Here is a 13198-nt window from a genome sequence, read left to right on the forward strand (position 1 = left end):
GATGTTCCTAATATAAGATTTAGGAACTATTTACAAAATAAATGTTCCAGGGAGCTCTGACTTCTCTGTTGCTGAATCCTTCCCCTACCCAGAGGCCCCTTCCAGTCCTATCTGGTTCTTTTGAGCACAACCCACGGAAACAGAGAGCATTCTCAAAGATACCCATGGGCCCCTTCCAAACTCAAGATGTTGCATATGAGTTGAGAATCTTGTAGGAATGAGAATGCTGCCTCTGGATCACATCATGATCTCTCCCTGGAAAGGTGTTTCATGACATTTAGAGGAGAGTGAGTAAAGAAAGGAAGTTTTGGTCGCTGGAAGGACCAAAGATACCAATCCCTAAAGCCTTTGGGAAGACCAGTGGCGAAGGAAGGAGAACAGGCACCAGGGGCGGGGGGGGCAGGGCAAACCACCCACCAGCGCATGCGCATGTGCCACTATATACCACGTGTGTGCCGCTACATACCACACATGCATGCACACCGTATGTATGGCGATGGGATCCTTTGCTCGCGGCTGCAGCGGCGGTGGAGGGTTAGGGTACACCGTATGACGCTTGAGCGGCGCTGCACATGCGCCACCAGTCGGTTTGCTGATGGCGCTGCCTGAGCACTGTACAGCAGAGGGTGCAGCCGTGAGCAGAGGATCCTCCACCCGCGACTGCGGAGGCCCGATGGCGGTGGGCACCCAGGGGTGGCAGGGCAAGCCCCCCCATGGGGTGCCTTGTCATGCCTCCTCAGAGATGGCACCCGGGGCGGGGCCCCCTCAACCCCCTTCAAGGTCTGTTGCAGGAATACATGGTCTGTTTTAGTAGACTGGTTGTTGGATTATTAAAAGGAACTTCATTTAACTTGTACTGTTATTTCTGAAATAAAAACCTTAGAGTTTACAATTATAACCTTTATTATTATAAAGAAGTAGAAACCAATATCTGAAGAAGTGTGCATGCACACAAAAGCTCATACCAATGACAAACTTAGTTGGTCTCTAAGGTGCTACTGGAAGGATTTTTTTTATTTTGTTTCGACTACGTCAGACCAACATGGCTACCCACCTGTAACTATAAAAAAGTAGTTAGACTGCAGGTCTAAAAATGTTAGACTGCAGGTCCAAAAGAAGCACCCTCTCCCTTATGCCCCAAAGTCGAAACTAGTCACTCTCTGCTCCTGCCCAGTAGCCCTCCAAGACTTACCGGTTTTCGCACAGATGGTTTTGTAAGAGGTGACAGCTGCTTCGCTTGGTGGAGAATGAGGGAAATGTGTGAAACTACACACTGCTCCACCTACTTTGGAACTAAAAACACATTTATTGGTTTTTTCAGATGATAAGCAGAGACAACAACCACAAGAAAACCCTCCCAACTCCCCTTCTCAGAGTGCAGAGTCTTCCAGAACCAAAAATATAGCAGCAGCGGAACTTAGCATATCTACCATTTTCTAGTGTTGTGGTCAAACAAATGAACCGTTCCATAATATTCCATGTGATGCTGGTGGACACAAACCATGTTCAGTGGATTGTGTATATTCAATAAAATAAAACCATTTCGTAAGAAATGAATATCCCTCCGCCCTCGGTATGATGTTCTTGTTGTACTGCAGTTAGTTTTTCCATAAGGGTTAAATCCCAGGTCTGTAAAATCCATGCTTCAAATATATCCGAATTAAGTTCTCTCCAGTAAGTGCTCTTCCTCTCCTCCAAAACCTTTGGCTAATTAAACAACCTATAGCCTTTTAAATTGGGGTGTGTATTGTTTTGTTTATTAGTATGTCATGTAGTTTTCTGATTTTATGAAGTGAACTGTCCCGTGATCTTAGGATGAAGGGTGATATAGAGTTTTAATAAATAATAATACCTGAATGCATTTTTACACATGTATGCTGTGGCCATATTTGGAATACTTAGTTCTCAGCCCCTCTTCTCACATAGAGGATATTGGGGGACCTAATGAGGTAATCTTGCCATTAATTGTATTAAGTTTGAATGGATGCATGTACCAGTGCTGTAGAATTTTCAACTAATTTTATTAGGTTCAAACTGATGTTGAACAAAAGGAGGACTTTTTGCAAGGGCTGCAGATCAGGGACAACTGAAATTCTATTCGAATCTGATGAGTTGGAAGAGACATAGGAGGCCACCTGCTACAACCTACTGCTAGATGCATTTGGGGAGGAGCACCAGGAGGAGATGTAGCTTGGGGGTCGCTTAACACCATAATCTTCAACATTTTCTGAGGGAAAGAGGGGCACCCTACCATACTCTCTTCCGGTGAGAGTACTCCTTAATTTTCCTACATCTTTAAAAGATGTGGTTATTGAATTCAGTTTTGTTCCCGGTGAAGAGTTTGTGTAGCACAGTAGTCTGCTTTAACCAGTGCACATGGTGGCAGGACTGTATATGCATTACTATACCACCCAACTGCCGGTTTGTTTAGTCCAGGTACGTAAAAAGGCTGCACCAAACAAACCTCAACATTTTCTTCAAACCCAAGAAAAATGATATTAGTATAAGACATGTAATTAGAATAGAAATTTTAAAAAATTCAAGCAAATAAGTGTAATAACTACCATAATAAAACACTGCTATAATTATATATAATAAAATTTTGGTTTCATTCACCTTTTCCGTGCTGAAATGTCACAACCTGGATGACCATGGCTTGCCACCCCCCTAGATTTGTTCCTGGGTACACCCATGTGTACTAGTGTACAAATCCCTGAATACTTTACGTCCAGTATACTTCAGAGATAGCCTGAGGTATCTCTGAGATCACTGGGGGAGCATGATTAGTGCTTCTCTATGGACCACAAGCATGTCTTGTGTCAACAAGGAGTTGTGCCTTCAGTGCAACTTCCTCTCGCAAGAAGTTAGGCAGACACTCTCCCTACTGAGTTTCAGAGGTCTCTTCAAAACTCTTTTATTTCAGGAGGCCTTTGGATCCTGAAGGCATCTCAGACGGTTAAAATGGTCACTGCCAGTGGTTGTCATTCTTTCCAGTGAGAGAGATTTTAAATTCTTTAGACTTTAAATTTTGGAATTTTAAGTGATGTTTTAAGTTGTGCATATTGTACATTTAATTGTAACAGGCCACTTGAGACCTATGATGTGGAAAGTGGGATGTGATTTCTTAAAATAATAATAATAAAAAGGAATAGATAGAAATTTCATCGATTCAAAGAATCAGAAGCCAGGAGAAAAATGTATGTGCAGTGGCAGGCAAGCCTAATGAGGAAGAGCATGACACAACCAGGGGCTACTACTAGAAAGGCCTCTTCTCTTGTTGCCACTCTCAGCACCTCCTTTGGACAGAGAAGGGCTTCAAGGTGTGGGGAGACTCCCAAGGGCCCCCCAAATATGCTTTATTTTAAACCAATAATATCCCCTCTCACAACACCTTTAAAAGGGTATCGGATGTCAACCAGCCAATGGCCTGGTTTAAGAGGAACGCTATTGCCTGGATTCTAAGGCTGTATAATGAAGGCACTAGCTGAACCTCCCTGGGGAGAGCACTCCACAAATGGGGAGCCACTACAGAAAAGGCCCATTCCCATCTGCCACCCTCCAGACCATTCGTGGACATGTTGAGCTTTTTTTTAGGAGATGCAACAGAATTGTTGAGCTTCAATTTGTTGGCTCTCATTTAGTTCATTACTTAGCAAAGGCAAGGCTCTGCACATCCAGTGCCTCACCTGCAGATATAGAACTGTGATGATGATGATGATGCATTTTGCATCTTCTGTTGCTTGAACCTGGGAAGGGTCAGTTTAATTGGCTTAAATTGGTCATACAGTTAACCTTGTAGCCTTATCACATCAGTCATTGCCACTACTGTATGTTGTTTTGGGGCTTCCAGGCAGCATCTTGCTGACCATTGTGGACACAACTATAAATTGACCTTTGGTCTAGAAGATCCAGCAGGGCTCACTTTATGTTAACACCCCCAAGGTCAAATTAACTGGTCTTTGAATGCATCAGAATGCTATATTTTAAAATGTGCACAAACAACAGAACTGGAACAACATTTTTGTCTTAGATACTAAAAACAAGAAAAGAAGCAACACAACATATAAGACTGACACATAGAACTCATGGTTTGTGTTAGTCCATGCCTAGGGCCTTGCTTCATAAGAAAACAATAACTAAATGAATTCATTTGAAACATTTATGATTAAGTCAATTTTCCAGAGCAGTATGGAGTTGCTGTAAGAACAATACAAACATCTGGGGTATTGCTATTTAGATATTTGCCAACATGACTAATCTAATCTAATCTTGAGACATTATTGAATTGTGGGGTTTGAAAAGTTTCTAGATGTGGCAACCGGTCCTTGAGTGCATCAGAATGCTATATTTTGAAATGTGCACAAACACCAGAACTAGAACAACTGTTTTGTCTTAGATCTCTGCCCCTTCTTTCCTTGTCCTATAAAAACCACCCCAACCCAGACTGAAACTCTGACTAAATTAATTTAAACTACCGTACTATCTAGCAGGCTCTTATATTATGATCTATGCTGTGCTAAGCTGTTTAGAAGAAAGGCAGGGTGGAAATTTAACAATAAATGCCAATAAAACTGCTGTCTATCATGCATTAAGAATATAATGAAAATGCTGTTAAGATGATTATTTTTTGTCTTTCTGGGAAACTACCGCAGGCACTCACACAGCTATGATTGCAGCTGTGTACAAAAAAAGCAAATTCCAGCTACCAGTTTGACCCTTAGAGTGCTTATGGAAAGTAATCACTCTTTACAATCTGTATCCTTCTTCTTGGGTACGGTAGAATGGTGCAGCAAAGCCAAGGAAAGGCCTTATTAGCGCCACCTACTTGCAGCAGTAAGATCACGACTCGTTCACAGTCTTTCACTCAAATTGTATTCTTGCGTTGGTGTTACAAAAGCGCCTAGTCTCTCGAGAGGTGATTGGCTTCCCTTCTCAGCCAATACCAAGGCAGTCTGCAGTATTTCCTGGCCCGCCTACCTTCTTCCTCTGTCCTGCAGTTCCATGGCGCTGGGTAAGCATTTGTCGTTTCTGCTATCGAATCCATTCTTAATCTTAGGTTAGTTCTTGCCATCCGTTCTTGTTACGTCTTTGGAAAGAGTCACGGTACAGGTGGGGGTTGGGTTGCTAGATTTTTTGCTTTCAGATCGTTTGCATCCCACTCTAGCATTATTGCTCGTGAGTATGCTCTTCACTGCTTCCAAAGCAGCATGGTACTGTCCGATTACTACGCCATTGAAAGCGTTTTCGGTGCCTAGTATTTCCCCGTGAAAAACATCCTAGTGGAAATCAAGGCTCGCTCTTCTGTCCCCTTCCCCAGAGACCACGTGTTCATTTTCTTAATTGCGTCGGTGTGATACGAAATGAAATGCGGGATACATGTTGAAGATGAAGCTTTCGGGTTTGGGGCGGGTGGAAACTGGGCACGCTCAGGCGAAAGGAGTTTTCTTCTGGCCCATTGAGTTGGGAATGAGAGAGAAAAAACTTCACCGTAGGTCTTTCCAGGGAGGCAAGAAATCTAGCAAAGTTTTCTACACTAGGAAACTTAATACTGCACCATGTGATGTTCCTGTTGATGGGTGGTGTAGAAATTCTTTTAGTGCAAAAATAGAATAAAAGATTTAAGTGTGAGTTTGCTTAGGCCTGTTCTGCATTAAAAACAATTCCCAAGAAATAGCAAAAAGAAGCCCAAAGGTTCTTAAGGGCCTGGTATGAGAGAATGCAATTAACACTCTGGCCTTAGAAGGCAATACTTTTTAAGCCTTTATGTATTCTCGTGTTCTTCCTCCACTTTACATTACTGACTTAATTGGAGCCAAACGTCTCTGAATGAGAGTTGAGGCTTGCTTGTGTGCTCCTTTAATGCTCTCCCTTTCTCTCTGCTTTCTGCAGTCTGCGGGAAAATGGACGGCTCCTACCTGAAGCATCTGCATCATCAAAGCAGTGCTTCTGGAATGCCCTCATCTGGAGTTAATCTTATGGTTTTCCATGCATTTGGGTAAGTCTTTTGTGAAGGGGAGTTCTTGTGCCTCTGATTTTGCACTGTGAAAGTATGTGTTTAATGCATTTAAATATCACTCCATTTTCCAAGGAGCTTAAGGTGACATATGCTGTTTCTCCCTGCCCCACTTTATCCTCACAGCAACCCTATGAGGTTAGGCTGAGGAGAGAGAGAGTGAGTGACCTTCATGGCAGAGTGGAGTTTTGAACCCTTGCAACTTCTTGGTTTGGTAGGACGTATGTAGTCCTAGGGATCTTTTATGCAAGTGTATTCTGTAAATATTATTTATTAAATTTGTATATTGCCCTTCATTCGTAGATCTCTGGGCAGTTCACAACATAAAAATACAAGCTAAAAACACAAAACGCATACATAATAAGAACAAAGAAAAATCAGCAACTATCTTCAGAGGCAGCCCTGCATATAAATAAGAATGTCAAATTGAACTTGCATGTGGTACACATTTATTTACAGCATTTGTAGCTCTGTACAAACGCCTGTGTACTTAACTGACAAAAGGCTGAGAGGCACATAAAGATGATGTGGATTACTTCCATTTAAAAGTACAGAATGGTAAAATGGAGAAATTGGTTCAAGGGTTTTTTTTGTATTTTGAATAGAAGTTCAGCGATTAAAAAATTGAATGTGTTAGTCTCATACCTAAAAGGGGGGGGGGGAGGAATAAACCCATTAGTTATGGTGCTAGAAACCTCTAGCCTCATTAGACTTGGCCTGATTGTTAATAGCACATGTTTCTGCTGGAGAAGGGCAGTTATTAATTTGCCCATGCTCTGCCTAACAACTTCCAGTTTTCTGCTTTTCAGTATAGTCATTGAATTGTGTGCACATATTGCTAAGAAAAGGACAATATGATGATACATTGCCCATATCTGCAACTTTTAGGCTGCCAAAGTTATGTTCAGTTCATAATAGTGGTTTTCTTTCATAGAGCATGGGTTTGAGAAGCATCAAATATTTCTTCTGAAAAATTCTTGAAAGGGAACCGTTGCGGTCAGAGATGGGCTGAACAAATTCAGGAAATTCCTAGGTTTTCTGGAAGTCATGGAGTTTGGCCCATTTGGTGATAATGAGAAAAAGGTATGATCTTTGTTTCTCTTGAAGTAAGAATTTGAGGTATCTTGGTTGCTAAGTAGGAGGTGGCTAGAGACTTGGGGAGCCTGTTATGATGAATTGCATGTTCTGTCCGTGTTTCACCTGATTACCCTGATTATGCACATGCTCTGAGCGGATCTCTCTTTGGCACAAGTGATATTTCTATTAAAATGCTGTGTGTATTTCTACTTCAGGATATTGTTGCCAGACAGATGCAAACAGTAATAACAACTAGTGGTTGTATTTCAGAGAGCATGCGTTTGGAGGAAAATGAACACCAAATACTTCTGAAGAGTTGCGCAGAGTGAGCAGCTGTAATACAAAATGAACTGAACAAACACTGAAAATACTAGGATTTCTGGAAGTTGGAATTTGATATTGAGAAAAAGGTATGATCTTGGTTTCTCTTGAAGTAAGAAATTCAGGTATCTTGGCTGCTAAGTAAGAGATGGCAAGAGACTTGGGGAGCCTGTTATGATGAACTGCATGTTCTGTCCGTGTTTCACCTGATTAACCCTGATTATGCACATGCTCTGAGCAGATCTCTCCTTGGCACAAGCGATATTTCCATAAAAATGCTGATTGTATGTTTTCTTCTCAAGACTTGCTGTTATTTAGATAACAGAAATAGCATAGCAACCTATTGCAACAATACCTGAATGTCTTGTTTATCTTATAGAAGATCTGCCATTCTTTTTTATAAGGTTAATTAAATATATTGATCTAGGCATATATGTGAACTCAAGAGTTACTTCCCTCAAAGTGTTAGTCATACTTCTCTAAAATGGTAAGGATGACCATTTATTTGGACCAATTAGATTAAATCTGGTTTGCAAGCTTTCAGTTACTGAATTCTTCCTCAAACTGGAAGTTGTACCAGGTCATGGTCCTTAGCTCTTCTCACCTCCCCAAAACTTCAGCTGAACATAAGCAAGAGCACCAAGGCATCAAGGGGTGTAAAAGAAAAAAACATTTAAGTTTTGACTGGTGCTTGGTTTGTGGTGGCTCATTTTCCTGCAGGGAGGAGGGGATCCCTCAGATGGGTTGTCCTTCCCGCTCACTCCACTCGGCAGGAATATGCAAACTTGAGTTCTTCCTATCTTGTGATGGGAGGGTGAACCCTCCAGTTTCCTGCCTTGCTCCTGTGTAGGTCAGGTGACAGTGGCCTTCTATCATCCTCTTAGGAAGACAGCTTGGGAGGTTTGCTTGATTTTGCACTGTATAGACAAAGAAAAACACCTAGCCAATAGAAATTAGACAGTGGAATAAAATTTAAATTGTCTGTATGGAGACATGACACACTAACCCACTCCAAGGTAACCAAATTTTGAACAGTAGAGAGGGAAGCAAGAAGCACAATCTGATTTAAAGAAGGATGCTTGCTAACTAAAGATCTGCCACTTTTGCTTCTATAGGACTGATGATTCTAAAGAGATGAGACAGCAATGGTCTACATTCCCCATCCTGAGCCTCTACAAAATGTAAGGACTGAAGCTTTTTCTCTCGCCACTTAGCAGAAGACATTTGCATCCAAACCACTCATTACTGTCTTGTAAGAAGTTGCTGTTTATATAGTAGAATTTATCTTTCATAATATGAAATCTAATGGGCACGATTCAAACAAACAAACCAGGCAGTGTCAGTGCCTCTAAAGCACCTTTGGCCCTCCAGATGTTTTCAGACTCCAGCTAGCATGACCAGCGGCTAAGGGATTATGGGAGTTAAAAGTCCGACATCCTCAGGAGGGTAACAGGTTCTTTAAAAGGAGTGGGTCATCAAAATAATAGTGGAGAGTTGAAGTATAAATATGGGTGGGTGGCGTAGGGATTAGTAAGTGTGCTCAAAAGTGTAAATGCATGATGACTGTTCCTCTTGCTGTCGCAAGCCATAGACAGTGAGATTTTGTGTCATCAAATATTAAAGCTGGCCTTTCTTCACTCAATGTGCCTTTGGATGGGTTGGCTGTCTGTTAGCACTATTGAATTTTGCGGGGCCAGACATTTGAAAAACAAATGTGAAGCTTTAAAACGTGACCCAGCAAGCCAAAAGGAGTTTTTTAATGGAATAACGTGAGCTGTGATTGCCTAGCTTTTTAACAGGAAGCTTGAATTCACATTTCTAAATGTTTAAATCATTTTCCACAGGTTTGTTGGACACAGGCATTAAAGTGAGAACAGTATTTACCTGTTTCAACATGGGAAAAAGTGGTACAGAAGATGGATGAATTTCCTGTAGCATGTGAAAACAAGATAGTGGCTCTTTACTGTCTCTTGAGTGTTATATGTGTGACCACCAACAATAAAAAATTTGTCCTAATATTTAAGTTGTAGTTCATTATCGTCCACATTTACTAAGTGGAGTATATGTTGAATACCTTTTGAAATTGTGTACAATTCATATTAAGAAATAGTCAAGTTTCAGATGTTCACAAATTCGTTGCCAGAGTATAGTTACATCAATATGGTTATGGAAAACAAAGTGTCACATATCTGAAGATGGGTGAGCAAGTGTACATGGAAAATAGTTGCATCCAGCACATGTTGTATCTCTGGTCTCCTCCCTATCTGACTCTGAGAAAAAGCTGTTTTCCAAAACCAACATTTGGAGGTAAAAGCTCCATCTTGATGCCATAAACCTGCTTTGTTCACCCTCACCCAAAATACATAGTTGTGAACAGGGTACTTTCTTTTTTACAAATTCACAAGTCATTGCAACTTTGAAAACAAAGGATCTTCCAGTGTGTGTTGCATTTGGTCAGATCCATTGGAATTATTGGACCTTAATCAGATATGTCCCTTAATCTCAGTGGGTTTTCTCTTGAATATAACAATGTAGCCAATGACAAAGTTTTGCATTTAAATTGACATTTTAATTTTAAAGCCTTGTCAAAGCATATGACATCTTGTACAGTTGTTACATCTTGGCAGTATTCATAGTAACAAAGTATATTAGAGATACAACATATCAAGTGGCTAGTTTAGATGCAAACCCTAAGACAAGGCCATGAGGAGACGACGCCTACACAGGTTTGTAGCAGGATAGGATCTGAATTGGTCTAAATGGAGACTGATTTGAATTTAAGTGTGCTGCTGGAATAATGTTCCTGACAAAACCAAGGAAACACTTTGGAATTGCAACACACAGTACAATATTGGTTTATGTATATCTAGTGTTGGGTTGGTGAAAATGTAAACATGGCTTGTGCGCAGTGAGCTGTAATGGAGTGTTTTATTTGGATGGGAGCAGTGTCACCTGCATATCTAAAATAAGCCTTTATAAAATTGAAAGGGCTCATGATTTGTCCAAAACTGCTGTGTCCTAAAATATTCCACTGTGAAGAGTTGTCACTAAGTTCAGCCATTTGGTAGCCTACTGCAATTATCTACCATGAGGCTTCATGTAAACTGAGACAGACACAAGAATCCAGAGTCTTCTGAATATTACCAGCCTCTGGCTAAGCTATAGCAAAAGGGTGCATAGCTTTGCCTGGAATAAAAGGAGCATCAACATTGGGCTGTGTATATACATGATACCTTTACGGCCCATAACACTTTTTTTGTGACTTGCAAATGGTGGTTTTTAGTACAGTACTAGAGCTGGGAGGTGCAAAGAAATGTTATGAATACAGAGTTCACTTTGAACAAGGCTGATGGGACAGGAAACTTGAAACTTACTCGTTGGCTGTGGCTTCTAGAGTTACATTTAAAAAAAAATACTAGGCTCGGGAACAATTCTGATGGACCTTGAAAACTTGCACTGGTGATTGGATTTTGTCTGACTAATAAAGTTCCTTTTACTGCCATTCCATACAATAGTTTTGGCACTTGAAGTTGCCTTAAATGGATTACGTACTGCATGGGGGCGAGAGAGGCAGTGCCTTAAAACGCTTTTCCTTTTCACTGCCCAGCTATTCTTTAGTACTGTATATAAAACAAATGGAGCAACCACACCAAGCTGGGATTCGTAGGGCTGGGGAGGTGCATGAGTGCTTTCTCTCTGTGTGTTTGTCTTTGTGTGCGCAAACCAACCATTTTTTGGTTGTCGGCAGAACTCCGGCTTGCAACTTTTATAATTCCCTGGATGGCACGTGAGGGGCAAAGCAACGCATTTTAATTTTTGTGACGAGGACGTGGAGAGGTACAGCTTCAAAAACAGTAACAAACACAACAGTTCCGTGCTTGACCAGCGATATGCCCCTAGCGCTTCGCATTCCTATCCACTTTTCCCCCTCTCCCGCCCCTCGCCTTCTTTAGCGTCTCAGGGGAAACGTTGGCGAAAAGAGCGGGTATTAAAAGTAGGTTTGAAGAGCGGCGCGAGCTCCGGCCGTTGGAGACGCGGGGGCGGGAGCTGAACAGTTGGCAGGGCGGGGAACCAATCAAGTGAGGCGGCGCGTGAGCAACTTCCCTTTTCCCCCCACCTAGGCGTTCTACAAATTTCCCGCCTTTTCTTCGATGTCTATCTCCACCCCCCCCAATCGCCCATCTTTCTAACTCCCATTTGTAAATGACTGCCTCACAAGCCTACGTACTCATGTCAGTAAAATACCTCGTTCGAAAGTGCTCGAAGTATTACGTCACAAAAGCATCAACTTCCTGGCTTATTTTCTTTTAAAACAGCAGGGTTTTGTTTGTTTTTGCCCCACACACCCCATAGCTACTCGCTGAACTTTTATTGTTTACTCAAGACTGCCACTTTTTGTTCACTCCGTGACAGCTGTGGGGCAGGCTGAAATACATCAGGTTAATCTTATCTAGTCGATGGATGTTATTAGGGCTTTCCAAAGGCATTTTCTGGCCGGCTGCTGTGAGAAAAAGGATGCTGGACTAGACTAGACGGGGCTGCTTGGTCTGATCCAGCAGGATTTTATGTTCCTTGAAGGGAAATTCAAACTCTGTTAAATTTCTGGGACTTGCCTCCCACTATAAGAAAAATGAACAATGGGTAGTGTTTTAGTATTGAACTGATGTGTTGCGAATAAAAAGTAGGCTTAATGTGTTTTTTTTAAAAAAACTTTATAAATATTGTTAAAGCCCTAAAAAATTCCTCTGTGGATGGGCATAGGGCGTGGAGGGTGAAGAGCATTCTTTCCTTCAAAGAATTCTGGGCACTGTTATTTGTTAGAAAGTGCAACTGTAGGGAAAAGCACAGTGCCTAGAATTCTTCAAGGGGGAGAACAATAGAATTGCAGAGTTGGAAGAGACAATGTGTTTCAAATATGCTTTAAAAGGTGAACTGACTGATTGGTCTCTTGGCTGTTTTGCACTCCTTGGGCTGTATCTACTCAGAGTAGGCCCACTGAAATTAATGGAATTTAGTATGGGTTGTATCCAGTGCTCTCCCCCCCCCCCCAGAAAATTGGTGCCTGTACTTGCCATGAAGTTGTTACAGTAAGTGTCACACTTTTGAGTAACCCAATGATAAGAAAGCACTGGTTGTATTCAACATCATTGTTCTACATGTGCAACAAAACTTCCCTCTCCTCAGCAGCCCCCTGTGCATCCTCAAAGCCCATTCTGGAGGATCTCTGGAGATTTTGGGGGTGCGTGAGAGGAAGGGGAAGTCCTATTGCATGAGTGGAACTTGACAGATACAACCCTTGGTCCATTAGTTTCACTGAGATTATTCCAAGTCTGAATAACGGATACAACTCCTTTTGTGACCCCCCCCTCTAAAATTGGTAATATATCCCCCCTTTTGAACTCACTGACAGTAAAGAAAATACTACGGATTGTTTTTTTCATACAGTATGTCAACGTTGCAACATATTTTACAGTCTTACTCCTTTCATTGTCCTAACAATCCTGTGAAACAGGACAAAATAAAATGACTTGCCTAGCATCTTCCCTAAAGTCCACGACAGAACTGGTACTACGGTATAAAAATGATCTCCTACAACCAAGTCTGGAAGACATGCTTCAGTACCCAGCACATAATCTATGGAATTCGCTGTCACATGATTTTTATTGATTGATTTAGATGTGGCAATGGTCACTTGCTTGGATGAGCTTAGAGATTGGACAAATTTATTGACTGTCGAAGGCCATGATAGCTGAATGGAGCATGTGGGCAATATGCCACTAAATTCAG

At 41.6% G+C, this 13198-nt stretch overlaps 1 long non-coding RNA gene and 3 other non-coding genes across 7 annotated transcripts; all 4 read left to right on the forward strand.

The window, feature by feature from the left end:
• The first annotated feature begins 4681 nt into the window (after positions 1–4681).
• Positions 4682–10805, forward strand: LOC118095822 (uncharacterized). 4 transcript variants are annotated; one of them, XR_009558488.1, is made up of 6 exons: positions 4683–5011; positions 5890–5995; positions 6140–7096; positions 7361–7500; positions 8527–8592; positions 9256–10805. It is a non-coding gene; the product is annotated as an uncharacterized LOC118095822 (long non-coding RNA). The 4 variants fall into 4 exon arrangements; XR_004693827.2 differs by having other exon boundaries at positions 4927–5011; positions 5890–6234; positions 6948–7096; positions 9256–10804; XR_004693826.2 differs by having other exon boundaries at positions 4938–5011; positions 6948–7096; positions 9256–10802.
• Positions 7174–7250, forward strand: LOC118095946 (small nucleolar RNA SNORD126). The gene has a single exon (XR_004693859.2). It is a non-coding gene; the product is annotated as a small nucleolar RNA SNORD126 (small nucleolar RNA).
• LOC118095947 (small nucleolar RNA SNORD126) lies at positions 7578–7655 on the forward strand. The gene has a single exon (XR_004693860.1). It is a non-coding gene; the product is annotated as a small nucleolar RNA SNORD126 (small nucleolar RNA).
• Positions 8969–9114, forward strand: LOC118095940 (small nucleolar RNA SNORA79). The gene has a single exon (XR_004693853.1). It is a non-coding gene; the product is annotated as a small nucleolar RNA SNORA79 (small nucleolar RNA).
• Positions 10806–13198: the final 2393 nt, after the last annotated feature.

This window comes from Zootoca vivipara, chromosome 13 (assembly GCF_963506605.1).
Source record: "Zootoca vivipara chromosome 13, rZooViv1.1, whole genome shotgun sequence".
Lineage (NCBI taxonomy): Eukaryota > Metazoa > Chordata > Lepidosauria > Squamata > Lacertidae > Zootoca > Zootoca vivipara.